Source organism: Typopeltis vanoorti, chromosome 6 (genome assembly GCF_054136105.1).
Source record: "Typopeltis vanoorti isolate ZY-2024b chromosome 6, IOZ_Tvanoo_1.0, whole genome shotgun sequence".
In the NCBI taxonomy this organism is placed as follows: domain Eukaryota; kingdom Metazoa; phylum Arthropoda; class Arachnida; order Uropygi; family Thelyphonidae; genus Typopeltis; species Typopeltis vanoorti.
Window position 1 is genome coordinate 31,303,718 of NC_143554.1, and position 26,666 is coordinate 31,330,383.

A 26,666-nucleotide genomic window follows, 5' to 3' on the forward strand; every position below is an offset into this window, starting at 1 on the left:
GTGTGTGTGTGTGTGTGTGTGTAAAATTTTGCTGCAAACTTGATAAATATTGAGACATGGGTTTATGGCTACCATGTTGAAATCAAGATGCAATCGTTGCAGTGGGCAGGGAAAGGGTCTCCTTGACCAAAAAAAGCACGGGTGAGTCAGTCAAAGTTCAAGGTGATGTTGGTTGCGTTTTTTGGTTGGAAAGTCATGGTCCATTATGAATTTGTACCACGTGGTCAGATGGTAAACAAAGAGTATACCACGACGTTTTAGCACATATGAGGGATGCTGTGCGCACGAAGAGGCTTGAATTGTAGTTATACCAAACTTGGATGTTGAACCACAAACAATGAAAATGGCAAAACATCAGACATCTGTTGTGCCTCATCCGCCCTATTCTCTGGACTTAGCCCAAGTAGACTTTTCCTGAGTTCCCGAACTTAAAACTAATTTGAAAGGATGTCGTTTCCAAACCATAGAGGTGATTCAGGAAAATGCAATAAGAGAACTGCACGCCATCACAGAAAGTGAATACCAGGAAACATTCCAAAAAAGGAAGAAAGGTAGGAAATGGTACATCGCCAGTAGAGGGGACTATTTTGAAGGGGACAGTGCTCAAAATATGTTATAAAATGAGCAATAAAGTCTTTATAACAAAAGTTCGGTCCTTTTTTGAACACACCTTATATATATATACAGGGTGTTCGGGATAAATTTGAGAGTTTCGTAAGGAAAAAGAAAATCTTCTTTGTATCTATTAAATTTAATGAATTGACAAAAAAACATTACAGGCAGAGTTAATTACAATACTATCAACAAGATTTACTCAAAATAACCACCATTAGCATCGATCACAGCTTCAATTCTGCTTCGGAACCTCGAACAAGCTGATGCTACAGTCTCCCTGGGAAGGGCCGCAAAAACTGTTTTAATTTTATCCATTAACTGGGCTTTTGTATTACTGGAAGTGCGATTGGTGTCTTTTTCAACTGCGCCCCATACAAAATAATCCATGGGGTTAAGGTCTGGGGAGTTTGGAGGCCACACATTTGGACTGGTGAAGTCGTAGAAATTTTCAGACAACCATTTTTGACTTTTCCCAGAGGTGTGGCAAGGGGCCGAATCCTGCTGCCATACATACGGCCTACCATTGGCTACCCTTGTTATCCAGGGCTTGACTACAGTTAGCAACTCCACGAACAAAGCCCGAATTCCAATGCCAGGGTTCTTCAACACCTGTTCCTGCAGATTTGCGAGGAATTCTGCTGTACGAACGCAATCAGATCGTCTGCTAGGGATCTTTCTTCTTGCTACATCCTCGTAGTCACCATTGCAAGTCTCTCGTTCATGCCTGATTGTTTTTACTGTATTCAGGGAGCATTGGGCAGCAGTCGTAATATCCTTATTTTGATGGCGGGCACGAATCATCATGATACAAGTTATTCTCTTCCATGATTCAGGTGGGTTCCAGCTATCCATCCTTTCTGACATCTTGTATATGAATGAAGAAGGGTCCAAACTTTTAAATGAAGAGAAGTGTGTGTTAATACATGTAACTTACGGAAAAATATAATTAATTATAAATATGTCAAATTTATCCCGAACACCCTGTATATATATATATATATATATATATATATATATCACAGCCATAGTTCATATAGGTAGAGAAAGAGCATCATAGTCTTCGTATACACAAACATTAACACCAAAATGTTCCACCCCAAGAGTTCAGTGCCTATCAACATGCAAGTATCACAGGAACAATTTAAACTAAACAGTTGCTCTGCTGTACTTCCGCGATCAACTGTCGGTGATGCTATCGAAACGCCTAGGAGTAACCACTGCACCGTCGCGACTTAGTAGATGACATAAAATGAGAGAGCTGGACTGCCATCTGCTGAAGTGCTTGGTAATTGCTTGTTCTCGGTTGAAACATTCGCTGCCTGGTTCCCGAATGCGACAATACTACAACTCCAGAGAACGTCATGAATCACATTCTCTGGAGTGATGAATGACGCTTTGCTATCTGATTGCCCAACGGAGGAGAGTCCCGTTTGTCGGATGCCAGGGGAATTCTACCTGCTGGGATGTGTTTTGCCAACAATAAACTTTGGTGAAAGGAACGTGGTCTGGGGCTTTTTTTTTATTTGTTGTGGCTGGGTTCCCTAGTTCTAGTGATGAGGATTCTGGAAGCTGCAGCCTATTATAATAATATTCTACACAATGCTGTGCTTCCATGTGTAGGGCAGCAGTTTAGTGAAGATCCTTTCCTTTATCAGCAAGACAATGCTCCATCAACAGAGAGAAGGGTGTGCGCTGAAATGGTTTCATGAGATGGGTGTTGAGAATTTGATTAGCTTACACATATCCTTTATCCCATGTAATATCGAATTCCTATGCAAGATGAACTGGAACATTGACCGTTAGTTGGGCACTACCTTAATGCACTTCTGGAAGAACGGTATATTACTGCAGCAGTTTACCAAAATCTAATGGAAAGCTTTCCCAGAAGAGAGAAGGATGTTTTCACAGAAAATGGTGGATCAGCTCTTTTTAAAGCCTTTCATATTAGAGTGGGGATTAGGATGAACAGGCGTCTGGTTATTTTTGATTAGATAGTGTAAGTCTGAAGAGAAGCGTCTGAATGGCTTCGGTTTATTGCAGATGAAAGGAAGTATGAAATGTTTCGAAATCTCTTTGTCAGTTTCATAACTTTGAATGTTTCAAAAGTAAGTTTTTAATTTGCTGAAATACTGATCGTATTTAATTTGTATATATATATATGTGCAGGCAGGTACTTGATATACACCCGGTTAGGAAAAGGTGGTAATGCATACTTTGCGAATGGTAGTAAAATATACACTTTTCGAGGTGTTTTGAAGTAAGTGTATAGATTTAATTTCGGAAGATCCTTGCTATTTGTTCCGAAGATACATTACTACATCTTTACTTATCAGGTGTTTATCCAATACCCTGCTCATGCCATCTTTGTTATTTTGGACAGACTGGCCATTCTACATTGATTAGAATTGAAGAATACGAAATTATAGGAATCGATAAGTCTCGCCTTGCTTGGCACGCTATTGATACTAGTCAAAAGTTCTTTGGGACCAGACTAAACTTCTTCATTGCAGCAAATTTAAATACGATCGTCTTTTCCAAAAACATGCGATTCACTCAGGGGTGTAGTCGGGCATTTTTTAAAACTATCAAAATTTTTAAATTCATTATAATAAGTTATAAGAATTATAATAATGAGACTTATAATGCATTTCCAGCTTTCAGTCAAAAAAATAGAAGCTTGCCACTCTTGTCATTTTCGTTTCAGAAAACAAGGCAATCTCTCTGCCATATGACCGTCGCAATAATAATAATAATAATTTTTTTTTTAAACATTTTATTTGTCATAAATTACATACATGCATATAATATATATATATATTTTAATTGTTCTTTCAAATATTTACATATGTACAATGATCATCTATTCAGTATATTATTTTACACGGTTGAGCACTTTGTGCTACATATAATGAGATTTAAATTGTAATGATGATAACAGTTTTTTTTTTTATATAACAATCATAATAATAATTTACAATTATATTGTTCAGAGTTACATAAGTTGTATAATATTACATGTTGTGGTTTACTATTTTTTTTTCAAGTTTGAAAAGGTGTGATTATACAACAGTATTTACACATATGCAATCTGAATATTATGTGTCCTTATTTTCACAAACATACGGTGTAAACTCATGATTTACTTTTAAGATAATTTTTTTTTTACATTGCATACATTTGTTACAGTTATTATATACATTACATACATTTGTTACAATTATTATATACATTACATTCATTTGTTTACATATGATACATTACTCTACATTTGTTTATATGTGATATTTACATTACGTACATTGGTTTACATATGATACATACATTGGTTTTCTTGTGATACGTACATTACATGCATTTCGTTACATATGATACATCTTGGATGAGAACTAATTTTTTTTTCCTTTCATCCTCGAAGCTTAAATGTAAGCTTATCTGAGGATGACACCAGTTGGTTATTATGTTTTTTTTTTTTTTTTTTGCAGTGTTAAGATGCTACGGAATCTATGATTGAGAAATTCGCGCGCGCGCACTCACACGCCCCCCCCCCCCACACACACACAATAAATTGGAATGTACTGATGCGTCGCTGAACTGGAAGCCTGAGCGAATATATTGTGTTTCATTAAGTTTGTATGGTATTTTGGGTGCGCGTTTCTTGTTCATAGTATGTCCTTAGAGCTCTTTTCAGGCCATTGTAGTTTGTAAGGTTTCTGTATTCAAAAGGTAATTTGTTTATCATGTCTGGGATGTAGAAGTTTCGCGTGGCCTTTCCGTAGTGATTATTGTATTTATATATGATATAATTAGTTGTCTGAGGTCTTGTTATAAGGTATGTATTTCTAACTGTCCTGTAGTTGGCATCGAAATAATGTTTTAGCAAGGCTGCATAATGACATAAATGTTTTGCTGTCAGTATTTTGTGTTCTGACATTGCAATGTATATAAGGTCGTTATTTTCTCTTTGTTCCCAAAAGATCAGTTTTATAATTTTGTACTGTAGCAACATTAATCTATTTAATTTGTAGGGTGCACAGAAAGCATACGTTGTTAGAGCGTATCTTAGCATATTTTGGCAAAGTGCTTTGTATATTAGTGTTTTTAGGCGTATGGGAACTATGTCTTTTAACGTGTAGAGTTTGCCACTTATTGTTCGGAATTTGTGGTGTAGATAGTTTATGTGGCTATTCCAGTTCATATCTGCATCGAGGTAAATTCCAAGGTATCGTATTGTTTCAACCTGAGTGATTGTAGTGGTTTTGCTGTTCTGTGTGTTTTTTGTGTTGGAAAGTGGATGTTGGATGGTTATATATTTGTTATCAACTGGTCGAGTCAGTGGATTTCTGAATATCATTAATTTTGTCTTTTCTGAGTTTAGGTGTATGGAGTTTTTCGTGAGCCAGTCTATGATCAGATTTATATCATGTTGCATATTTGTTTGGGCTATGCTTGCGTTATTATGGATGGATATTATTGCTGTATCGTCTGCGTACTGGAATATCTTATCTTTGAGTGGTAACTGATTAATATCGTGCGTGTAAATGTTGAATAGAGTTGGGGAGAGTACAGCTCCCTGTGGCACTCCACAGGTTACTGGTATCTCTCTGCTTCGGTTTGATCCGATACGTGTGATATGCTTTCTATTTTGGAGGTAGTTTGTAAACCACCTGTGAAGAGGCCCGTCTATTCCAACATGCCTCAGCTTTTCTAACAAGGTTTGATGTGTAAGTGTATCGAATGCTTTAGTTAGATCTATGAAGACTACCATGGCAATTTTGTTTTTGTCTAAGGCGGTATTAATTACGTCTGTAAAGGTCTTCCAAGAGAGATGTTCCCTTATTTTTCTGAAAACCATATTGTGTTTTGGAGATAATATGAAAGATCTCAGTGTATGCTATGAATAATAATAATAATAATAATAATAATAATAATAATAATAATAATAATAATAATAATGCACTTCGTGCACTATATCCTTTAGGACTACATCCCTGGATTCTCTATGAAGTCATCCGCACCTGAACCGATCAGACTGCATGCCGATATATCGTACATTATTCTTCTTCTTTCACTATGCCTTATCCCGTGTTAAACGGGGGTCGGTCTTCCCATCTTTAATCTCCTTCTTCCAGATTCTCCGGTCCGGGACATCTTCCCGACTCCATTCTTTCTCCATAAGATCCTCTGCCACCTTATCCCTCCATCTGAGTTTGGGCCTGCCTCTTTTCCTCCTTCCCTCCAGTTCCATAGGCTCCACTCGCTTACCAACATACTCCTCACTCCTTCTCTCTCTACATGACCGAATCACCTTAGCCTGCTTTCCTGTACCTTACCGATCGGTCCCACCTTGATCGTCCCTCTGATGTGGTCATTCCTTATCCTGTCCTTCTTTGTCACACCACTCATCCATCTCAACATCCGCATCTCCGCCACCTCCATCTTCCTCTCCTGTGCCTTTGTTATAGGCCACATCTCCACGCCATGGAGCATCGCCGGCCTACCACCATCTTATACAGCTTTCCTTTCATCTTACAACTCACTCTCTTATCGCACAGGACCCCACTCATCTTCCTTCAGTTCATCCAGCCGCATGTATTTCGGTGCTGTATTTCCTCATCCAGGTCACTATTCCTCTCGACGACAGACCCGAGGTACTTGAATTTCTTCCCTGAAGTTAACCTTTTACCCTGGATTCGTATGATCATATCCTCGTCACTCCCCGTTGGTACATATTCGGTCTTTACCCGGTTAATTTTCATGCCTCTCTCCTCCAATGCCTTTCTCCACTCTTCCAGGGTCTTTTCAAGCCTCCCTTGGGATGATTCGTAGAGAACAATATCATCGGCAAACATCATGCTCCATGGCACCTTTGACGTCCTCCACTAGTACATCCATGACTAGATCAAAGAGGAAGGGGCTCAGAGCTGATCCCTGATGGAGCCCTACGAAAATGGGGAACCCCTCTGTCATGCCATCACTATACCTGACCTGAGTTTTCGCTCTCTCATACATCTACTTCACCAACCTCACGTACTTTTCCGACACCCCCTTCTTCCTCATACACCTTCATACCTCCTGTCTGGCCACTCTGTCGTACGACTTTTCCAGGTCTATAAACATCATATGTAGCTCCGCCTGCATCTCCCTATATTTCTCCATCAATCGCCTTAGCGCAAATATTGCATCTTGTCCCTCTTCCTGGCATAAATCCAAACTTCTCCTCACCAATTTTTGTTAACTGCCGTATCCTTCCTTGAATTACTCTTTCCCATATCTTCAACATGTGTGACATCAGCTTGATCCCTCTATAGTTGCCAATATCTTGAACATCTCCTTTTCCCTTGTAGATTTGGATGAGAATGCTTTTCCTCCATTCCTCTGGTATCTTTTCCTGTTCGGATATTTTCCTAATCAGATCCCATAACATGTCTACGCCCTTGCTGCACAACCTTCTCCACACTTCTCCAGGTATCTGGTCCATCCCCACAGCTTTTCCATTCTTCGTTTTTCTCAGTTCCCAATACACTTCCTCTCTGCTTATGTCCTACACCGATCCTTCGTTTGCCTCTCCTCATTTAGTATATTACGAAAATATTCTTCCCATCTTCCTCTGATTTTGTCCTCCTCTTGTTGTACTACTTCTGTGCCGTCCTTTATCTGCTTAACTGATGTTATGTCGTTTGAGTCCTTATCTCTTGCTTTCGCTATTCTCAACAACCTAGATTCACAACCGTTTCTCTCCAGTACTTCATAAACCTCTTCAACTGCCCTCGCCTTCCCCCTAGCCACAGCTCTCTTTGCACTTTTCGTCGCTAATCTATATGCCTCATTGTCGGCTCTTGTTTCAGTCATGTCCCATTTTTTCTTTGCCTCTTTCTTTTCCCTGATCTCCAACTGTACCTCCTCATTTCACCACAATGCCTCCTTATCCTCGGGTGGCTCTTTTCCTGATGTTATGCCAAGCACCTCTTCCACAATTTTTCTAATATTCCAACAATTTACGTCCCACCATTCTTTCACATCCTCTGGTAACTTCATTCCTTCGAATACCTTTTCTTTAAACTCATTCCTTGGGCCTTCCTCTTCCAATTTCCACCACTTAATTTTCCTATCTTTCCGCCACTTCCGTCTATTCTTCTTTTCCCCTTTCGTATCACAGTCTACAACAACCAATCTGTGCTGTGCTGCTACACTTTCTCCGTTAATCACTTTACTGTTTTTCACCTCCTTCAGATGTTTCCTTCTGCACATAATATAGTCAATCTGACTCATCCTATCTCCACTCTTATAAGTTATCAGTTGTCCAACTCTCTTCTTAAGCCACGTGTTAGCTATAGCCAGGTCGAAGGCCACAGCATGCTCTACGATTATTTTATCTTTTCGTCGCCTTCCTACATGCCCATTCAGGTCTGCTCCGACGATCACTCTCTCTCACCATCAGGGATTCCCATTACTATCTGGTTTAGTTCTCTCCAGAATGCCTCTTTCTCTTCTTCATCACAACCTACTTGTGGAGCGTATCCACAAACTATCACAGCCACGCTTCCTCCAATCTCAAGTTTAACACTCATAATCCGATCGTTCTTCCGGCAAACCTCACAGACTACACCCTTCAGCTCCTTGTTGATGATGATTCCAACTCCGTTTATTCCATTCCCATTCACCCCCGCTGTAAAACATTTTATATCCTTCTGCCAGCTCCTTTGCTTTATTGCCCTTCCACTAGTCTCCTGCACGCACAAGATCTTCAGCTTCCTTCTTCTCATCATGTCGACTATCTCCCTACTCTTTTCATTCATTGTACCCACATTCAGCTACACGATTCTTATTTACACACACTCTCTCTTTCTGTTGAACTCGCTTCTTTAGCCGAACCAGTCCTTGATTCGGTAGCCCAAGCCCACTTCTCACAGTGGAAGCGTGGACAGAACTGCGCGTCCTTTACGGAGGACGCCCTAGCCGTTGTCATTTCTCCGTTATTCTACATTTCATCCCTGGTTTTGGCATGTTTTTTTTACGGCCGGATGCCTTTCCTGACGCCAACCCTCCCCTGTTTATCCGGGCTTGGGACCGGCAACGAGATGGGCTAACTTGCCTTCCCCAGTGGCTGGGCTCCTGGACACTACTAACTGTTCATAAAGTTTTTTTTTTTTTAATCAACGCAACCTTTGACAGTTGTTCCTTTGTAGTCTAATAGTGTAATATCATGGCTTCAACTGTGACCGAGACACGAGCTAATATGCGAATGATATATGACTCATTATTGTGATTCATCTTTTGAACTTTCTGTCTCCCTGAAGAAGTCCACGTAACCTTGGATGAAATATATTGTAGTTTTTTTTGAATAAAATTTTGTATGTGTAATCCGTAAAGTGATTTATACCCACATTATTATTATGACGATGATGATTCAGTACCTCTGTAAAGTCACAAAGACTTGTAGTGGGAAGCCCCACCTTAAAAAAACATAAAGTCTATCATACTACTCCTTGAACTCATTCTCCGGTTGTGCTTTTACCACCCTATCAAGCAATGCTTTCCACGGTTCATCTTGTTTCCACGCAAAGAAACCATTCATCACCCTCTTGCTCACGACTTCCTTTCGCAACATCCAGGGATGGCTCCTATCCTCGCTGCTATGCAGTATTCATGCAGGTTATAACCACCTGCATACCATCGTATGTGGATTTTAGTTCCAATTGGTCTGTTAGTTGTTCAGTTGCATGAGACTGGTGAAAAAGAAAAAAAAGTTACACTTTGGCTACTTGATTGTATAATAAAGCCAAACTTTTATTATTGTATTTTTTTTCATTCCTATTTCTCCTTTACTCTTCAATTGTCTTTTATTTCTCCTAATACTATCAGGATTTGCGCTACTGTTGCTTATGATGACTATCCCTTCACTTTTTCACTTCAATAAAGGTAAATCGGTCTGAGTGATATGATCTTTTTAACCTTTAATGTGAGGCTTGTGTAGCTCAGTGGAAGTGACGCTTGCATCTTCAGTGCTAGGCTGCTCGGATATTGAATTCAGTTGAAGTTTAGTCGCTGACTAAAGGAACTTTTTCTAAGTCTGTCTTCGACCGGTTCTCGATTTAGTCGATCTCTGGCATGAGCAAGCGTATTTTTCATCCAGTAAACTGAAGAAAATCGACTGTAGAACCCACATTATTTCAGACAGTGACATATCCTGTTAGAGTTAGGTACCAAGAGATGGTAGCACTTGCTTGCTGGTCTCTTCATCGGTGGCGGTTTTTAATTGATGATAATCCGGGGCCAGCTATCTCTGATTGGGTACCGGTGGAGATTGAACTGCTCACTCAGTCTCCAAAAGCTAGATAGGTTTAAAAGGCCTCGGCCACTCCTTGTAAGGGAATAAAAAGCATTAGATTATTATTACCTTTCAGTGGAGCACCCAAAGAGGGGATCAGGGAGCCCTTCTGCCAAAGAAAAAGGGAAAACACACTAGAAAAATTTCCAAAATTTTTTTCCTAAGTAAAATTCATTTTTTTTTTTTAATGTTGTGTCGTGTCTTCTATTTCTATACTACTTATTGCGATCATTGCAGATGCTCAGTCTTAGGTCGCATGCAATGCGTAGTGTGTATTCTCAAATCGTCCATTCAACTCGGCTCCATCCGCCAATATTAAATCCTGAGTGCGCTTCTGTTACCTTTAATGCGAATTCGACAGCCTTTATAACAGAGTAGACCACTCGTGAAGATACCTCTCTAAAAAACTTTCAAACATTATTTACTCGCTTTGGTACATGATTTAAACAAGAATAATATTGTCGTCAAGTTTCATATGCTTTCAGCGAGTAGTTTTATATAGTTTTCATTCCGAATCGATGCCTTTTAGGCTTTTGTCTTTCCTGTTTATAATAAAAAAATGTTTAGTAACTGAACATTGATAGAAGTTTTTTCACTTGGTTATGCTACCACTTATATATTTGGTTTAATCCTTTATCGAAGCATAAGCAAACAAAGTTTGCTCCTGAAGTATTTTCAGGACTGGGGCTACTCGTGGTAAAGGTGGTATAAGTTCTGATTACTTGCCTCAGCATCCCATAATGCAAATAACTATCCTTAAGGGTATGTATAATGCTATGCATTATGGAAATGGTCATTATTCAATAAAGTCGAAACCTTTAGCGGTTTGACCTTTATTGAGGTCTCGTCAGTGGGAGCCAGACCCAGAGGTGGGGATACCAAGCAGAACGCAGAACGTTACTGTCTATAAGGATGAAGCATAATGCTTTTAATCCCTGCTCACTGATAGGTTACTGTGCAGGGAAAAATTTATGAGCTACATACTCAGTCCGAGTTATAGATCTTGAAAGGGAACTAGGATGGCCTTAGGTCGTCTATATTTGCATAATTCCTATTCATCATAATTTTCTGCTTGCTGGAATAATTCATTTGGTTGTGAGGACGATTTTGTGAAGTACTTTCCTGCTACAGATTGAAGGAAAGAGTAGATATAAGAGATATTTGTGTCTCGATGAAGTTGAACATTTCTGATGTACCATGGTGCATTTAAGATCATGCGTAAGCATTTTTTTTGCGGTCTTTGCAGTTGAGGATATTTTTAGGATATTTGAGCTTGAAGTATGGCTCCAGGCGGGGGACGAATCATCAACTGGTAGAGGAGCAATTTGATTTTAATATCTAGTTTGCTGTTCCTATCGATAAGAGGATAGATCTGAGAGATAACTTTTGATGCCTTTGCACACAAGGATTTTGTATGAGGACTGAAGGTTAGTTTTCTATCTAGCAGTACACCGAAATATTTGGCTTCTGTTTTTCAGGGAATCTTGATGTTAAATAGAAAGATGTCTTCTTTGGAAGATGTTGAATTTTTTGTGAACAGAAGAGCACTGCTTTTTTGAGGATTTACTTGCAGTCTCCAAATGGAGAACCAGTTCAAATTTCAGCAGGTTATCTTGTAGTTTCTTTGTAACAAGATGCGTTTCAGAGATCTGGCCAGTATTGTTGTATCATCAGCATAGAGAGCAATGATAGATGACATCGGTTTATGCGGGATGTCCGCGATGTAAATCAATAAAAGTATCGGCGCCAGGAGGGATCCTTGAGGCACTCCAGCGAAGATCCACTGCTGGGTAGATACAGCCCCATTTAGTTTAATTTGCATGCGTCTTCCAGAAAGAAAGCACTTAATGAGGTGAATCAGATCCAGTGGAATGCAGGCAAAAATCAGCTTGTATAGGAGTACAAAGTGCCATAATTTGTCGAAGGCCTTTTCTAAGTCAAGAAAGACTGCTCCGGTGTATTGATGCCAGTTGAAGCTGGTGGTAATGTATTCAACTGGTCTATGGATCTGTTGAGTAGTACTGTGGAATTTGCGAAAATCAAACTACTCTATAGGTTGGATATTTAACTTGTTAACAGAAACTTGAATTTTGGACAGGATGACTTTTTCAGCGATTTTTCCCAAATTGGAAATCAGACTGATGGGGTGATAACTTTGTGGCAGCTGTGCGTCCTTACCAGGCTTATAAATAGGGAACACATTTGCAAACTTCCAAGCATAGGGAAAGTATTTTAATCTAAGCATGTCATTTATTATTGTTGTAAGATGTACAATGGCCTTTCGGGTTAGCAGTTTAATAACTTTATTAGGGATGCCGTCAGGTCCAGAAGCTTTTTCATTTTTTAAATTTTGCATGATATCGTAGATTTCGGCTGGAGAAGGTGTTAGTTGGCTGGCACAAGTATCACACTGTTTTAGAACGTATCTGACGTGGCGGTGGATTTTATAAATATGATTGAAGTTTAGGTTATCACATGATGGACTGCACTGCTTTTCTAAGTTTTTGACTATAGTTTCGGCTTTGTCAGCATCTGAGTCACTTTATCACTAAATCCGATTTGAGAGGAGGAAAAAAAATCAAAAAAAATCAGCTAACGCCTTTTTATTCCCGTATATACGGGAGTAGGCGAGGCCATTTAGCCCTATCTAACTTTTGGAGACTGAGTGGGCAGTTCAATCTCCACTGGTACCCAATCAGAGACAGATGGCCCAAGCCTATCACTAATTAAGCGGTACGCAGTGAAGAGAGACGGCTCAAATGTGCCGCCATCTCGTGGTGACTAACCCTAACACAATATATTTAATGTCTGAAATAATGTGGGTTCTACGGTCGATTTTCTTGAGTTTACAGGACGAAAAACCCGAGTTTCCGGGAGGAAAAACCTGCTTGCCTGTGCCAGAGATCGACTAACTCGGGAACCGGTCGAAAAAAGGCTTAGAAAAATTTCCTCTAGTCGCCGACTAGACTCGAAACCAAGACTTCCTTCGTGCGGCCTAGCGCGATGGTGTGCAAACGCCACATCCACTGAGCTACACAGGCTTTGAGAGGAGGAAGAGTTTTATTTTTATTTTTGATATTTTTAACAGTTTCCAAACGGTTTGATAACGGGGTGAATTGGAAGCTAATTTATCTTCCCATAGTTTGCTTCTGTGGGCCTTCAGTGCATCTCTCACTGCATTATTCAACATGTTGAGTAACCTTTTATCCTGCGGAGCTCTGGTATTAAAGTATCTTTTTCTTGCCTTATTTTGTTTCACTGATTAAGCTCATAATATCTTCTGGAAGTCTTTTAGGCGTAGAAGTACGCGAATTTGAGGTGATAGATGCTAAGACTGCATTGATTTGTTGAATAAATTTATTGATTGCAGAATCAATTTCTTCTTTAGAGTTAATATGAGGAACAGGACCAAAGTAGTTTGGGAGCACATTGGATAATTTTTCCCAAGGTATGAAAGTGTGAGGCATGGGGGGGTACAGTCCCTTCTGATTGCCTAATTGGAGCAGAATATGATTGTAGTCAGAGGTTAATTCGTGAAGTGAATCCAAGTTGTAATGCAATTTGACATTTTGGAGGACAACTATAGCTAGGACGTCGGAGGAGCCAATTGGACTGGGACGAGTTGGTATTGAAGTACCACTTGAGTAGTTAAACGGTATGCGGCCATTTTTGTTGGTAGATTTACTGTTCCAGGCAAGATGTTTTGCATTGAAATCTCCAGCGATGATGACCGGTCCTTTTACTCCAAGGATAGCATCTAGATATGAGGTCAAAAATGTTTTTGATGGAGGGTTGTAAGCAGCAAAAAGTTTTAGGTTTCCAATTGAGTTTGTGAGGACATTAATGCTTGTGATTTCAAGGTTGGTGGTTGTAGGGTTGGTTATTGAATGATGGTTGATATAGTTTTTGATAAGGGTGGCTGTACCTCCACCTCTATACCTAAGTCTGTCGTTTCTGTAAATCTGATACCTCTGATTTTTAGTTTGTCAGGAGGCCTCAGGTGAGGTTCATTGATTAGAAATATATCTGGGTTATATCTGTTATTGAATTCCTGGATTTCCAACTCTTTGTTTTTGATATCGTTCTCGTTCCAAGCGATAATCCTTAGCGAATCTGGGGTGATTTTTTTTCTATGCATCAGAGAGTGCAGATAATATGGATTGGGTTTGCTATAAGAATCTTTTTATAACATTTAGTGATGGATTTGAGTTGCTGAAATCCTGCAGACTATTTACAAGAGAACAGGTGATAATAGCTGATAGATTTGAATGTGGTTTAGCCAGGTTCTGGTTTTGTACTATCTGTTTGGTGTGGGCCACATCAGCATATGTTTTCGCTTGATGCTAAAGATCCATTTTCTTAAGGGGCTCAGTTCATGGTGGGCGAGCAACTGTTGTCATGTTCTCACTCTTGGAGTACTGAGGAGCTTGAATTTCAGGAACTCTCGCACTAGATGACGAGGTAGGTTGACTATTTGAATCGTTCCATCTGTTTTTGGGGTGATGAATACACCCTCTATAATCAGCGGGGTGAGGACCGCCACAATTAGCGCACTTAGCCGAAATGGATTTTGGTTGGGTGCAGGTGTTTGTGGGTGATTCTCGCCACATTTTAATCATCTGTACTGGGTTTGCATTGCTTCTGGGCATCGCCAAATTTTTGGCATCTGTGGCACTGCTCAGAAGATGCCCTCTTCCTCAATGGTTCTGGGGTGATTTTAAGTCCAGTGATTGATTTTAGATTGTATTTATCTTTGTAAATATTATGAATCTCTACTAAAACCAGAGGAATAGGTGTGTTGTTTGATCTGAACATTATAGTGACCTTTATAGGAGCTAGATCCTGTAAGTTGTGGTCAGTGACCATTTCATCCGTGTCAATATCCACGGAGACTCTTCCTAGGACCAGTTTCAGATTTTTTTCGGAGGCAAGTGAAAATGTTTGATGTGTGTTCCTCTTGCGTCCAGCTCCTTTGTAAGATTTCTATAATCAGCCACTGTGGCGGGCTGAATTTTTATGCCCTCATCTACATTTTTAGCTGATCTATAACTTATTTGTAAGTTAGCCATGGTGGTTCTTTGTGTTGTCCACCTCTTCTTTTCCCTTAGGATAATCGGTGGCACCTTTTCATTAGGGGAGGCAGAGGGGTCTGAAATGGGAGCGTCTTCGTCCATACCAACATCATTTGTTGGCTCATCAGTGAGAGTGTTTCGCTTCTTACGAGAGTGGATCTCTTCTTGATCAGAAGTATTAGAGGCAGAAACAACTAGATTGAGTTTTTTCTCCATTTGAGGAGAGTCGTCATTTTCCTCATCATCAACCTCTTATGAAAAATATAAGTTTAAGTAGCAGGGCTGTTCTCGTTCAAATATTTTGAGAAGTTTTTTACAAAAGTGAGTGCTAGCCCTTTGTCGAGTGACTCGATAATGATGTCGGGGTCGATCATGCTAGTAGGCCATTGCAGTTTGAAGTTTATTAATGAGTATAAGAACCGGCTCTTCATCGAGCAAATCACTGACGGCGTCTTGATCAGGCTCATATCGATTTAATAGCGTGTGAGCGCAAGAGGAAATCCCACAGGTCTGGAAAACCTACCAGCAGAAATTATGTAGAAAACCCCGCAGCCACAGAGGACTGCTAGCAATACCAAGCGTTGGATAAATACGCGAAGCAATAGCAATTAAATTGCATCAAATATCAAAAGTCAAAGTCTTACCTTGTGCTCCACTATCAGTGATCAGATGAGTCTTTTCATCTTCAATCAATCACTAATTTACAACACCCATCACTCTGATAATTCTGATAATGAAGAAAACATCGTAATCTGCCTCCTTGATAACAAGGTGAAAGTAATGCAAAAGTCACATCACCATATACCAGTTGAAAAAAGGTGTCAACATCTTATTATTAAAATTCTCTGGATTAGAGATAGGTGATGGAAGTTTTTCACTTGGCAATGCTACCAATTATATATTTCATTTAATCCCTTATCCAAGCGTAAGCAAACAAAGTTTGCACCTGAAGTATTTTCAGGACTGGGGAAACTCGTGGTAAACGTGGTATAAGTTCTGATCTCTTGCCTTAGCATCCGTTTTGCTAAGCACATATCCTTATGCACATATCCGAGTATGTATAATGCTATGCATTATGGAAAGGGTCACTACGTAGACCGGTTTCGACCTTTCTTGAGATCTCGTCAGTGGGAGCCAGACCCAGAGGTGGTGAAACCAACGTGGAAGTAATGCAGAATGCAGTAATGCAAGTGATCAGAATTTATACCAACTTTACCACGAGTTGCTCCAGTCCTGAAAATACTTCAGGCGCAAACTTTGTTTGCTTATACTTGGATGAAGGATTAAACCAAATATATAATTGGTAACTGAACATTGTTGCTAAGGTAAACTGGAAACAAAAAAAGTTTAGAAAGAAAAAAGGTTTCTTTCTGCTTAGAGTTCATTCTCCATTTTTCCTTGCAACTTCTGAACATTCTGAGTCTTTAACTCTCGTGCACACCGAAAATCGTGCATTTTCATTAAAACGAAAATTTACCCATTAGTGGATCTGCAAGAATACCACTTCCTTCCGCCAAATATAAACGCTGGCTGTGGGCAAGTGAAAAGTACTTGCTTTTTACATTACGAAAATAGGTATATACACTTAAATTTCATATCTATTTTAATAAAGAAATGAAGTTTATAGTATGAATTCTAAAATTATAAAGAAGTTCAGTGTGTAACGCTGACGTAATCATTTCTCCTAAAGCAAGGTTTTGCCTTTATTTTTTTACTGAATCCTGTTATTATGACATTCATAGCGAAATGTTAAGTGAAAAAAGTATATTATTATTTTTAAAGACCGAATTAAAAACTACTGTTACTTTCCACTATTTGTCTTAAATCCTAATGATTTTCTGTTTTTAATTAATTAAAATGAATTAAATCGTTATTATAATATTAATAATCTTACTATAATTTTTAATTCCTCACAATTAACAAACAAAATTCTTTATATAAATTATATATTAAATAAGACATAAATATCAATCTAACAACTATAAATAAATATAATTAGTATAAATTAATAAATATAACAAATGCAAAGATGTTTGAGAATTGTGTCAGATATCTTATATGGATATTTCTGTCAATTTACCATTCCAGACATTTCAACTTCAGTGTTGGAATTGTCATTTCATTTGCCCGCTGAATTAGATTCAATACAACTGGAGAAATTTTTAATGAGGCTGTTATGATGCAGATAGGTAAAGTGAAATAGTTGATTGTTTTGGTGAGCACAAGTGATCCAAAAGTGAATAGTATGAGAGTGGACATGAAAGAGTTACTGTTAGTTGCAAAAGAGAATGGTGAGAGAATAATGTTACTTTAGGAGGGAGGTCCATGATCAGATGATTCAATGCATAGGTTGTGAATTAGAAATGATGTGCAGTTTATGGATCCATGGGGTGTTTTTTTTTTTAGATAAAAGGACTTATAAGGTAATAGTGTGCACTTGAATGGATTTGCATGTTAGGGATCTTGAAAGAGCTGCTAACCATGTGGATTTGAAGTGCAAAATCAGGGAAACTCCCTTTATTTGAGAGGAAGCAGATGAGAGTGTTTAGGCACCAATAAGGTAAATGAAGGTGTGAATGGACAGAAAATGCAGAACGTAGTTCTTGCGATTTCACATAGGAATGGGATTGTCAGCTTGTGAGCCTAGGAGACTAATACTTTTATGTATACTAATGTCAGAAGTGTTTGGAACAAGGAGGAGGATATTTTGGCATTGGATAACTCCTTTTGATCAAAAGCTGTAAGTATTTTCAAGATGTGGCTGACAAAAGATGATATAGTTATTGGTATGGAATGTGAAGGTTATGGTATTTTGAGAACAGAAAATAACTTGTTTGTAAATGTTATAACATGTGAACTGACTGGAGATCTTCAGTTGTTTGCTGATGATGCAAAGTTGGAAAAAATTATAAGTAGCACTGCTGATATTAATTCCCTTCAGGAAGATTTGAATAGACTTTTGACTTGGACAAAGGAATGGGTTGTAGTTTTAATATAAGTACAAGGTGTGGCTGGCTGAGTGGTTAGCATATCCGCTCCCGCAAAAAGGCTGCTGGTTCGAATCCCACCATGGGCACTGATGTTTGTGATTGTCTGTGGAAATACTGGTGGTGGTTGGCGATAGATGCTGTTGGTGTAGTTGCGGTCAGCTTGTGGATTGTGAGTAGTGGAGACAGAGTTGTAGAGCAGATGCCCTCCCTTGATGAGTCTTTGGGCTCCCTGAAGGTGACAAATAATAATAATAATAAGGTGTGGCATTTTGGAGTGCAGAAATATAAGGTCATGTACTATATTGATGGTGTCATACTGCAGGAAGTGGATGAGATTCAAGATTCAAGTGATGGTTGACAGTAGAGTGAAGTTTAGAAGGCATATTGCAAGTGTTGCAAATATTGCGCATCGTAGTTCTGCTGTGATAAGAAGTACTCTAACACGTAGGGATAAGGAAATGGTTGTGCCATTGTATAAAGTACTGGTTAGACCACACTTGGATTATTGGGCTCAAATTTGGTCACCTGGTTTTTCAGTGTGATGTGAAAATATTGGACAGGAGCCAGAGACAAGTGACTAAGACAATACAAGGATTTTGAAATGCTGGCTATGGAGAGGGGTTGAAGAAATGTGGATTGCAGAGTTCGGTGGAAAGAGATTTTTAAGTTAGTTAGAGGGCTTTATCAAATTAATCCAGATAGGATTATAAAAAGAGTGGAGGGCGAGAGGGGAAAAACCAGAGGCCATCCCTGGAAGTTATGTAAGAGTGTGTTGAAGAAGGGTTTGAGGAGTAGACTTTTTACATGGAGAATTGTCACTGAATGGAATGCATTACCAGAATGTGTTGTTAATGTTAAGGACTTTAAGATTCTGTATGATAAACATGTTGTCGGTTGAGTCAACCTCTCATGCTGAGTCTGCCAAATCTATGGAGGGTGCAATAATAATAAATTTCTCTTCAACAATTTTTCTCAGCCTCTTTTGTTTACAGAAATCTTACCTGAAGCACTTCATAGATAAATTTCTAATTTCCCATTCTATTTTTGCATCTACTACTATCTAGTGTGTGTGTGTGTGTCTGTCTGCCGGCCTGGTTGGCCAGCTTATCTGTTCTCCAGCTAAAAGGCTGCAGGTTTAAATCCCTCCTTGGGCATGGATGTTTGTGATTGTCTGTGAAAATACTAGTGGTGGTGGATGGTAGATGGCTTTGGCGAGATGATGGTAGCTGTGGTTCGTTCTAGTTGGTGAATTGAGTGGTGGAGGTGGAGATTTGTGGAGTAGTTGCCCTCTGTCGATGAGTCCTTGGACCCCTCGAAGGTCTCATGTAATAATAATAATAATAAATTACACTAAATGGATACTTTTCACATTCTGCATAAAGCAGAATGTGAATATCTTTTTTTTTATTATTGATGGGAACTCTGAGACCTCTACTTGAATCATTCCGATTTTGATATTCTGCCCTTCTGATCTCTGAATTATGCTGCAAAATTTTTATTCCTCCATATTTGAACATCATCATCAAATTCCTGCTGTGTACCTTCAAGAGTTGGGTTGATAACAATGGTATTATCTTTGATGGACAGCATGGATTTGCTAAAGGGAGGTCATGTTTTAGTAATCTACTTATTACAATAAAGTGACTGTTTCCTTGGACAGAGGAAAAAGATACACAGTAATATACTTGGATTTTGCAAAGGCTTTTGATAGAGTACCTCATGATAAGTTGACAGTCAAACTAGAGCAGATGGGTTTGGATATTAGATTAGTGCATTGGATTGTAAAATTTGCTATCTGATAGGTATCAACAAGTTGTGTATGGGGGAGCGATATCCAGGAAAAGGAAAGTCACTAGTGGAGTGCCTCAGAGGGCTGTTTTAGGTCCATTACTGTTTAACTTGTATATTAATGATATAGGTGAAGATTTGGATGGAGATATTCAGTTGCTTGCAGATGATGCAAAGTTCGGATGAACTATGAAGTGTAGTGAAGATTTTGTGGCCTTACAGGAAGACTTGAATAGATTGAGTGATTGGGCACAGAAATGGGGATGTGAGTTCAATGTTGCAAAATGTAAGGTTTTAAAATTTGTAAAACAAAGATGGGATGCAGAATTAATGCTTGGTGAGAATATATTGTTGGAGGTAGAGGAAATAAGAGATTTGGGGATGATAGTGTATTAGGATCTGAAATTTAGGGGACACATAGCCAAAATTGTGAAGACAACACAAAGGCTTCTGGGAATGATGCGGAAGACACTGACGTGTAGAAGTAGGGAGATTCTTGTTCCGTTGTATAAGGTTTTGATTAGGCAACACATGGACTATTGTCCCCAGATATGGTCACTGGGTTTTCAGAAGGATGAACAGATGTTGGAAAGGGTCCAAAGGAGACTGACTAAGGTAGTTTCTGACCTCTGGAATGTCGAGTATGAGGAATGATTGTGAAGATGTAATTTGTAGAGTCTGGTGGACAGGAGGAAGAGGGGAGATATGATAGAGACCTACAAGTTGGTAAGGAGTTGTTATATGATCAATGCTGGAGAAGTTTTACAGAGAATAGTGGGAACCAGAGGTCATCCCTGGAAACTATAAAGAGGGTATGAGTAGGGGAGTGAGAGGCAGGTTTTTTTCGTGCAGAGTTGTGAATGATCGGAATGCCTTGCCTGAGATTGTGGTGTCTGCAAAGAGTTTGAATGTGTTTAAAACACGGTGTGATGAGCTGTGTGTGTGTGTGTGTGTGAGAGTGATAAAAGGACCTCCCAGATGAGTCTTTGACTCCATGAGGTCTTGGGGTTGTAATAAATAATAACAATAAAAGATCCGATGTAAATTCCAGTAATGAATACGATGCCTGTTCTTAATACTGTTGAGTTAATTGAAACTCACTCAAATAACATAGAATCAGGGCCAAGTACAGACAGCCAAATATTAGTTCCTTGTTCTGTATCACCTGAATTATCTACTCCTTCTCAAGTTGCACTAAGTATGATAAAAGATATCGAACCTGGTGTCTCACTCTTATTACCTGGAGCTGCAGTTTCACCTTGTGCTAGTTCTTCACATGAAGACAGTAGATCCATGATGTCTTGGGATATATCCAGGCCTACTGCTGTTATTCCAAATATTCATAAAATACATGATCAGCAGTTTTCACTGCAGGATCAGAATGTCGCTCAGGAGAAGGAAAACGGTCAATTAATTATCCTTGGATATCCTTGTCAGAACATCAGTGTGAGGTCTGCTGTAGATGCTGCGCAACCAAAAATATCCAAAGACATAATGTGAAACTACATGAAAATGTCAGACAGGAATATATATTAAATGCAGACATGAAAACAGAGTAGATGATGATGAGGCAAGAGATGAACTGCATGCGAAATGAAATGAAAATAATTACAGACATACATGGAAGAGTGAAAAAGAGTAGAAGGAAAGATGGCCATGCAAAAGATATATCGAATGATTTGAGAGTGGTTCTCTATGGAGATTCCATTAGTAGAGGTGTGGTGAATGAGAAGATGCATAAGGTTTGTTTTCCTGGTGGTAGAAAGGAGAGAATGATTGAAGCGTTGGACATGAAGAATAAGAGAGCACAAGAGTTGATGGTTGTAGTAGGAACAAATGATTTGGATGTGAACAAGGAAAATGCCAGATTCAATATAAGGAGATTATTAAGGAGAGTAAAAGATAACAGCGTTTTAGGAAAGGTAGTCAGTGTGTTGCCAAGGTATGATGGTGATGAATTCAGGAGGTGAGCACAGATTATGAATGATATGTTAGCACGGTTATGTGAGGAGAGAGAAGTGCATTTTGTGAATGTTTGGGAGGAATTTGAGGGAACGGATGGAACTGTATAAAGAAGATGGGCTGCATTTAAATAGTTTTGGTGTGAGTCGGCTGGACAGATTGATACTGGCAGGAGAGGTAATGACTGTAATGAATAGATCTGAGGTGGTGTGAAGTGATATGAAAGAGCAAAAAAGCAGGGTAGGGAGAGGTATTTGCTCACTTGTAAATGGGGAGGTGAATATTATGAAGTAAATGAGAAAGTGGAGGTACAACACAAACAGGGAAACGGGGGGGGGGGGAGTCAGGGTGGATGGGGAGACACTTTATGAAACATGCAGATGCTGAATTCAGAGGTGAATGTGTGAGTGGGCAAACACAGATTGAGATGGCCCAGGATGGGTGGGGAGAGTTTAGGTGTGAGGAAAGTTGTAGAATTGGTGGTAATATAGAGGAAGTGCCTTGGGAAGGTATTGAAGAGTCACATCGTAGGAGTGACTTTCGTAGGACTTGTAGAAGCAGTAATGATTTCTTATGTTTATTCACTAATGCTAGAAGTATTCAAATTAAGAGGAACTTAATTGTTTGCCGAGTTTATTTGCCCCAAAATTGTTGGTATAAGTGAGACGTAGTTAGATGACGATGACATCCTGACAGGAATAGAGATGAACGGATATGATATCTTGATATTTTTCGTGAGGATAGACAGGGAAGAAAGGGGAGGAGGAGTACTGTTAATGGTAGCAGATGAGTTGTGCCCATCTAAGGTGGATTTCTATGGTGAAAATAGTGGTCACGGTTTTGAGGCAGTATGGTGTGAGGTAGAAGTAAGCAGGATGAAATATTTAGTTGGATGCTGCTATAGACCTGGTAATATAGAAGGTAATGAGAAGGAAATGTATAGGCAAATTGGCCTAGCTAGCAAGAAATGAGTTATCATTATGGGTGACTTTATGGTAATATAGACTGAAAGCAAGAGACTGCATCTGGGGGTAAAGAAAATGAATTTTTGGAGTTTTTGAAAGACAATTACCTTAGGCAGCACGTAATGGAGGGTACACAAGGATCAAGAGTATTGGATTTGATCATCTCATCAGATGATGTTGTTATAAATGAGGTGTCAAATCTTCCACTAGTTGGTGAGAGTGACCACGAGGTGATCACTTGCAGGGTGACCAGTCATTCAAGGACGTCTGTTAGAAAGGGATATATGTAGAATAGACTGGTAATTATGAAATGCTCAGGAAACAGCTTGCGATAATAAATTGGAAAGAGGAGCTGGATGGAAAGGATATCAATGCTGCTTGGGCCATACTCAAGAACTATTTGGTGGAGGCAATATCAGAGTGTATTCCAAAGGTTAAGAGAGTAAATAGAGTAGGTGTAAAATGGATGAATCAAGAGATAAGGTATGCAATCTGGAAGAAGAAGGTATTATGGAAGATACACGAAACGAGTATTTATAACAACCAGTTGCATGACAAGTACAAAGACCAGGTGAGGAAGGTGACTAGCTTGATAAGGTAGCAAAAATGCAGTATGAGCAACAGTTAGCTAAAGAAGCCAAAAAAAATCCTAAGGATTTTTTTTGATATGTGGCCAGTAGAAGAAAGAGTGATTATGGTAGATGGGAATGACTGGTGAAAACGGAGGAATGATAACCACTGTGGAGGATATAGTTGAGATATTTAGTGAGCAATTTATAACGGTATTTCATTCTTGTGAATGTGGCATCATGCAGAACTTGAAAGCAGTGGGAAAGGAGGAGGAGGAACTGTTAGTAAGTGAACAGGAGGTATATGATGAATTGAATAGACTTGATGTAAATAAGACTGTGAGACTTGATGCTATTTCACCATGTGTTTTGAGGAAATGTGCCAGAGAGTTAACAACAGCTTTTATATATCTTTTCAACATGAGTTTCTCATTGGATCAAGTTCCAAAAGAGTGGAAAGAGGGTAAAATTGTTCCAATTCACAAGGGAGGTGATAAGAGTAAGGCTTTGAATTATAGACCAGTCTGTGTGTCTGGAGTTGTGGTTAAGGTATTAGAGAAGTTAGTTAGGACTAAGATTCAGAATTGGGTTGACAACAGAAAAATACTCTTTGGCAGCTAGCATGGATTTACTAAAGGAAGATCGTGCTTTAGCAATCTGCTTACTTTTTATAATAAAGTGACAAATGTGTTGGATAAGGGTGTTGCATATACTGTGGTATATTTAGATTTTACAAAGGCATTTGATAAATTGCCACCTGACAAGTTGGTATTTAAATTGGAAAGGATGGGGCTGAACAATAGATTAGTTCTCTGGATTGGAGATTGGCTGTCTGATAGGTATCAGCGAGTTGTCTATGGAGGAGCGATATTCCAGAAGAGGAAAGTTACTAGTGGTGCACCTCAAGGGTCTGTTTTGGGTCATTGCTGTTTAATTTGTATGTAAATGTTATTTGGAGAGGTCTGAATGGTGATATGCAGTTGTTTGCAGATGATGCAAAGTTGGGGAGAGCTATCAGGAGTAGAGTGGATGCTGTAGCTTTGTAACAGGACTCGAATACACTTGCTGAATGGGTAAATGAGTGGGGATGTCAATTCAATGTTTCAAAGTGTAAGGTTTAGAAATTTGGGAAGCAGAGATGGGTTGTAAAGTACACTACCTCTTCCAAGATATTTCTCCAAACAGTCGGTGGAGAAATATCTTGGAAGAGGTAGAGGATATGAGAGATCTGGGAGTGATTATAGACAAGGACCTAAAATTTCGGAGACATGTTACTAAAATTGTGAAGACAACACAGTGGATAATGGGAATGATGTGGAGGACACTGAATTGTGGAAGTAAGGATGTTATGGTTCCTTTGTATAAGGCTTTGATCAGGCCACATATGGATTACTGTGAACAGATCTGGTCACCTGGTTTTCAAAATGATGAAAATGCATTGGAAAAAGTTCAGAGGACATTGACTAAGGTGGTTTCTGGTCTCTGGATTGTAGAGAGTATGAAGACAGTTATATTTATTATTATTATTACGGACAACTCCAGGGAGTCCTTAGACTCATCGAGGGAGGCCATAAACATCATGTCCACACAACTATACAACATTCTCACAGTATCTAACATACCTTGCCTTGAACTCACCGTCATAGCACCCACAACAGACTATCAGCTTATTCCACTCATTTACCACTCTAAAAGTAAAGAACCCAGCTCTAACACCCCTGCTAACTACACTCTTGCCCAGCTTCCATAGGTGTCCCCTAGTTCTCCCACCACCAGTCCTGATCTCAAAAATATCCTCTGAATTAATCCTATAGAAACCCTTTAGCAAATTGAATGTCTCAATCATATCTCCCCTTTTCTGCCTATCAACTAATTTCTGCAACCCACAAATCTTCAACCTGTTCTCATAATGTTCATTCCATAGACCTGCTATCATCTTGGTCACTTGCCTCTGGATCTTCTCCACCTCCTCCCCATCAAGAAAGAACCTAGGTGACCAAATCTGGGCACAGTAGTCGATGAGGTCTTATCAAGGCTCAGTACAGAGGTACAATAACTTGCTTGTCTCTGCTCGTCAATGTATTTTTCAACAATCAAGTGAGTTGATGAGCTGATTTAGCTACTTTTGCAATGTGCCCCTAAACTTCATGTCCCTATCCACCAACACGCCCAAGTCCCTGGCCTCATCAATCTCCTGGAATACAGTTCCACCAATGTGGTATACTGCTGCTAATCTTTTCACCCTAAAATGCAAACCTTACATTTTGTCACATTAAATTGACATGCATTCTCCTTAGCCCAGAACGCCAATCTATCCAAGTCGTCCTGCAAGATTTTGACATCTTCTGCATTTACCATCACCCTACCCAACTTTGCATCATCAGCGAACAAATGATCTGTTCCTCTTAGATCCTTCCCTATATCGTTAATGAACAAATTAAACAGCAGTGGTCCAAGAACAGAACCCTGCAGCACACCAATAGTCACAGGCCTGTCTTTTGGACTCTACTCCTGAATAAACTACTCTCTGATATCTCTCCATCAACCACCCTCCTGTCCATCTCACCAATCCTGTATCCATTCCCATATGCTGCAGTTTACTGATTAGAATTCCATGTGGTATCCTGTCAAAGGCCTTAGCAAGGTCCAACAGTATCACTGTAAACCCATTACCCTTATCCAGTTCAGCTGTCACTGTGTTATAAAACGTGAGCAAGTTACTGATGCATGATCTACTCTTCACAAAACTTGCTGTTCCCCATACAGTATCCCATTTTCATCTATCCATTGCTGTATTTTCCTCTTGATTACTTTCTCCAAGACTTTGAGAACGACATCTGATATGCTGATCAGTCGGTAATTTGCAACAACAGTCTTGGAACCTCCTTTATTAAGTGGAACTATTTTCCCCTCTTTCCATCCCCTCGGGACTAACCCAGACCCGTGACACAAATTAAACAAAATGGTCAAGGGCACTGACAATTGTTTAGCCGCTTCACGTACGACACGAGCTGGTGTATACCATCCAATCCCACAGATGTATTCACCTTAAGGTTTTGTAATAGACTATTCATCTCCACTTCATTCACCACAATTCCCGAATAAGCTGTTGGTTCCTTAATTCCTGCAATATCACCACCTGGATGATATACACTTGTAAAGCGCTTGCTCAGTAATTCCACTATATCGACTGATTCGGTTACCTCCCTACCATCGACATTCTTTAAAATCATTCTGCCGTATACATTTTTTCTTTTACTTGCAACATATTGAAAAAACTGTTTGGGATTCTCTTTAGCTTGCATGGCTAATTCTGTTTCATAATCTGCTTTTGCTTTTCTTACCACACTCGTGAAACTTCTGGCCTGCGCTTTATA

At 39.3% G+C, this 26,666-nt stretch overlaps 1 protein-coding gene across 3 annotated transcripts in view; it reads left to right on the top strand.

Moving 5' to 3' along the window:
- Positions 1-16,508: 16,508 nt before the first annotated feature.
- Positions 16,509-26,666, top strand: part of LOC150105360 (transducin beta-like protein 3) — a 324,945-nt gene continuing 314,787 nt past the window's right edge. For all 3 annotated transcript variants that reach the window (XR_016548482.1, XM_090394739.1, XM_090394738.1), the window contains exon 1: positions 16,509-16,590. The gene's annotated coding sequence lies outside the window, so the exon portion shown is untranslated. The remainder of the gene's footprint in view (positions 16,591-26,666) is intronic.